Raw genomic sequence first — 4,769 nt, 5'->3', positions numbered from 1 at the left:
GAACGCTTTTTCAAGCCAGCGATCGAGTTTCCTTCCTTTTCCTTCTCCCATCCATCTAGTTTATGAAAGGTAGCAAGCAGTGGTAAAGAACACTGGCTCGCTTCGCTTTTATATCTTATAAATCAGCTCTTTCTTTGTTTCCTGTTAAAAAACAAAGAAGCTGCCTTTTTTAGATTATTAATTTTCGCATTTGTAGGACTTCTTTTTGTCCTCCTTCTTTTTCTAAAGGGCTTCCATGGCAATGAACGCAGAATTTTTGCACGAAGCACCTGCCTCTTTATTATTTTAGAAGGAAAAGTGAAATTATTTTTCGTTTTCTTTGGCCTTCTTTTCCAGCTTTTGCTTGTTTATGGGTCCGAACCCTGGGTGCGCTTGGCGGAAACTCTTTTTCTTCAAGTTGCCTTCATTAATATCTTTGTTTTTATTTTTCGCTCCTTGCCAAAGGAGAGTTCGTGCAATAATGGGGAGGGGGGGCGAATCTGTTAGCGGGCCCACAGGGCCTCTTTCCCATGCTGCTAAAAGAAAATATGGGAATGGCGTAGATTAGATAGAAGGACCGAGCGCCCCCGGACGTAGCTGAAAGGTGAACCGGGTTACAAGTCACGATTAGAATTAATGGTAGTTCGCTGGGATTGTATTCATTTCCCAGAGGTGCTGGTTCGACTCCAGCTCGTGACAAGGCCTTTTTGATCATATCTCTTGGTCTTGCTTGTTATTGTTATATTCAGTTCCTTTTTCCTTCCCCGTGGCATTGGCTTTGATTGCCCCTACTCTTCTCTTGTCCTCAACCCCGCTTCATGCTAGAGGAAAGAAAACCGATATAAACAGCTCCATATTAGCGAATTGCCTCTGACTACTCTTTTTATACGCTATTCTTCGAATCTCGAAAGGTCTCTCGAGCCTCCTTGCCTAAGAGTTCTTGCTTCAAGTTAACTTGCGGTTGGAAGTCTTACTGCTACTGTCCGTCCTAGCTATTGGCTGCCTAGTTGTATGTATACTTACTTTCGCTCCTCTACCCGGAAATGAAAATGAATGGAATCCAAGTTTTTCATTCTTTAACTTACTAACTCGCTTCCTCTCCAATGTAAAGTACGTCCGAGGCCTGAGAACCTCCGAGTTCTGGAGGTAGAGAGGAAGATCAGAGCAGACACCTATGGGATAATTTGAACATATAAATATGCCTCACTTTCCTGAAAGCAAGAAGCACCCAATCCCTCTCTGCTAGGCTAGGAAGACTTTCATTAGCAGTCGGGCTGTGGAACCATAGTCCTTAGGCCTCAAAAGAGTATCCGTCTTTAATGAAAGTACAGGCAGAATGGAGTCGGTTTTCAAGGGGCGAAGGGCGTCGAGTTCCGTCACTTCCGGGCTTAGGGCAGCTCATGACGAAAAAAGGGTCTCAATCTAAAGAGAGTTTCTTAAGGGCATTAGCAAGAATAGAGGGCATTTATCTTTCATCAGAAAGACAAAACTCCGAGTGAACAAGAATCACAGGAGGAGAAAAAGTAGCATAATAAAGTGAAGCCCGTCTTTTTCGCCTACTTGCCTCGGATCATTGAACTGGATGACTAAACTTTATTTCGAGAAGATGCTTTGAAGGAGAAGGCAAGCAACTGGCATAGTTAATGTACGAGGAGGATTCTATCCTATTAGAATGAAGCAGGAATGATCCAAAGCATAAAGCCCACACCACATGGATTCCTACGAAAGAGGGTGCATAGCGGGAAGAGATTGTGCACAAAAAAGAAAAATGCCTTTGATTCAAAAGCTATCCACTTGATATGAAAGATATCCCCGAAGAGGATTGCTGCCGAGACTAGATTCGAAACTAGGGAAGGTCGAAGGTGCTTTGATGGAATTACCGATCCCAATGAAATCAATAGATGCGAGATTACCGGTCTTAGGAGGAGCAGTGGGCAAATCCCCTGGTCCGGAAGCGAATGGCTTGTTTGCAAGAAGGTTTTTTGGAATTGAATCAGAGCAAAGAAGAGAAATTGGAGTTGTTCCAGAACCCGCAGGCGGAATAACCTTTGTTGGAAGAAGGGCTACTGGTATGACATCAATCACTCTTAGCTGGAAACAAAACTCAAGCTTTCTCGTGTCGAGAAGGAGAGTCGCTAGTTCTTCTTTCTCTTGTTGGCATTTAGCTCGAAAGGGATCAAGTTCAGTCCAAAAAGATTCTAAGGGAAGCGGTCAAAACCTTATCTGTCCACATAAACGTCGATGCAATATTGATTACACACCCCCCCCTACTCCTGTCCTCCTTCTCTCTTCTTCATGTGCAGCTCCTTCTTTCAAAATGGTCATATTAGATTCGGCTCTAACCCCGTATTCTTTCAAAGAAAGGCTAACCTGGCAAAAAAGACAAAAGATATAACCAAAGCTCTTCTTCTTGCAACATTCGATTCGTTCACAGCTGATTGATTCAACAGCAGCTTCTTCTATTCTAGCTGCCTATTCAATAGCAATTGATCCGAAAGAAAGGTCAGGAAGGGGCAAACAGGCTTTATGCCGATAATCGTGTTGAATTGAATGTGCCAAAATCCTCCGCTAAAGATCGTTTTCTGTTAGCTTATCTGCTGTTCCTGGTCGAAAACGTGCTACTCCTCCTGCTCCTGCTGCGGATTCAATAGGCAGCCTATTCATGCCATCAATTCCTAGCGTAAACGCAGTCCTCTAGTTGAATGTCGGCGAATAAGATCGGCTTATCCTCTCAGGTGGGCATTCAAATCCAATGGCTAGTTCTGGCTTTAGATCGGAGAATTCCCTTCTTCGCTCATCTTACTTAAGAAGTCCCACATGGGGGCATGCTAACATTATAAATTGCAATTGGTTTTTTCCTGCTACAGGTATTGGATTCCGCTTTCACTATTTCACTAATAGAAGCAGGGGCCGCTGTTAAGTTAAAGAAGCAGATGAATGTGCCGCTACTTCTGATTGAATTGAAAAACCTATTCTGTCCGTGGCTATCTTGACTATTGATCCTTCCTTTCCTGCTTCCTGGCATATTTGTCCGGAAAACAAACAGGTTATTCTCGCAAGAGGACATTCTCGAACAGTCACTTTAGGATTCTCCTTGGCCTTGCCCTTTCTCATGTATTCGCCTATTTTCTGTGCGTCGGTGTGGGTATCTTCCCCTATTGATTCATTTCCATCCATGGAAACCCGAGAATTATGGCCATATGAAAAAAACATATGTCAGTTCCTTCCTCCAACTGCTCTTAGTCAGCCTATCCCCTTTTTTCTTCCTTTGCTGCTCTTCTGTAGTATGGATTTTAAAGTCTATCTATAGCGAGCTGTACAAACAAATACTCCTTTTGGTCGAGGAAAGCGCTTTCACTTAATGAAAGGAGCAGGATTTTCAATAACAGCTTTTGCCAGAGGATGATCAAGTATCGGTAGCATTCACTTTCTCAAAGTATAGTACGCTAGGGACTCTCTTCAAGTAGAGTAAACAAAACGGAAGGCACAATTAGTTGAGTCTAGCATTCCTGTGCAATTCCCTTCCTTTAATTCAATATGCTCTTCCCGCTTAGGTTAGCTGTACTCTCGTGTAGCAGTTAACGCTTGGTGGATAGGGCGAATCCATTAACGCAAATAGTTCATGGGAGAAAATCGAGTTATTTGGGCCCTGGAGTGGGCGAACTACTAGTTTTCGGATACGAGATATCCATCCTAGTCACTATGGACGCATTTGTCCAATTGACACGTCTGAAGGAATCAATGTTGGCCTTATTGGATCCTTAGCAATTAATGCGAGAGAGAGTTTTCAAGCTTTAATGGTTGGTTTAGTTTACCCAACAGGTTTAATTAAAGTGAGGGTCCTGAACATTGGCATTTTGTTAAGTTTCACTCGTCACAATGTCCGTCTCTGACCTTTGAACTCCTCAACACTGGGAAGGGAAGTCGTTAACGCTAGCAAGCGAAGTCGACAAGAAGTGATCTCCTACTTTCTCTGTTGATACCGGGTCTGTAGACTTCATTCTTGTCTTGAAAGACGAAGTCCTTCACTCACTTTAAAGCCTTCCCGGGCTTAGCTTGCTTTGGTATGGCTATCGCGCTATAGCTTACATCTCCCCTTCTCTTTCTCTCTCTAGCGCTAAGGAAGAGTGATAGGCTGACCATCAGAGTCACCGCCCATTTCTCGTTTGGCTTATGGCTCATTAACCATGCCATGGCCACTAGCAGCTTTATTGCCAACCTGAGCCGAGGAGCGAGGTCGAGTTAATAAGCCGACTCTGTTTATCTATCCCGTTGCCGACTCGGTGAATCAAGGGATCAGCTATAAGCTAGAAACCCAGAGGGAAGGAATATGAAAGTTCCCGAGTCTGTTAATCGCTGACCGGACACGCTAACTGAATTGCTTCACTGCACGGCCTGCTTCCGTGGGTGGGTAACCAAGCCGCTTCTGTGAATCGACACAACTCGGTTCATCGACGACCGCTAACGGCACTTTGTCTTCTTTCTTGTCTTTCTTGAGCGCTCTACGCACAAAGGCTTCCTTCTTAGATTCTATGACCGCGCAACTGCTTTGCTTAAGCTAGCATTCATTCCCTTAACGCGCTCTTGCTTGATTCCCTTTCCCGACTCTGTTCATTGAGGGCTGAGTAAGCGAGAGCCCAAGAGCGACGAAATGAGGCTAGCTAGATCCTCTTGGTGCCCTAGCTTCATCTGCGTACGCGTATGCATATGTTGATGCTTCCTCGCTAGCAACCAACCTTGCCCGAGAAGCAGCCTTCCCTTTCCACCCTAGTGTGTTATCTATCCGTAAA

This window comes from Cannabis sativa, mitochondrion (assembly GCF_029168945.1).
Source record: "Cannabis sativa mitochondrion, complete genome".
Classification (NCBI taxonomy): Eukaryota; Viridiplantae; Streptophyta; class Magnoliopsida; order Rosales; family Cannabaceae; genus Cannabis; species Cannabis sativa.
This window is presented reverse-complemented; position numbering follows the sequence as displayed.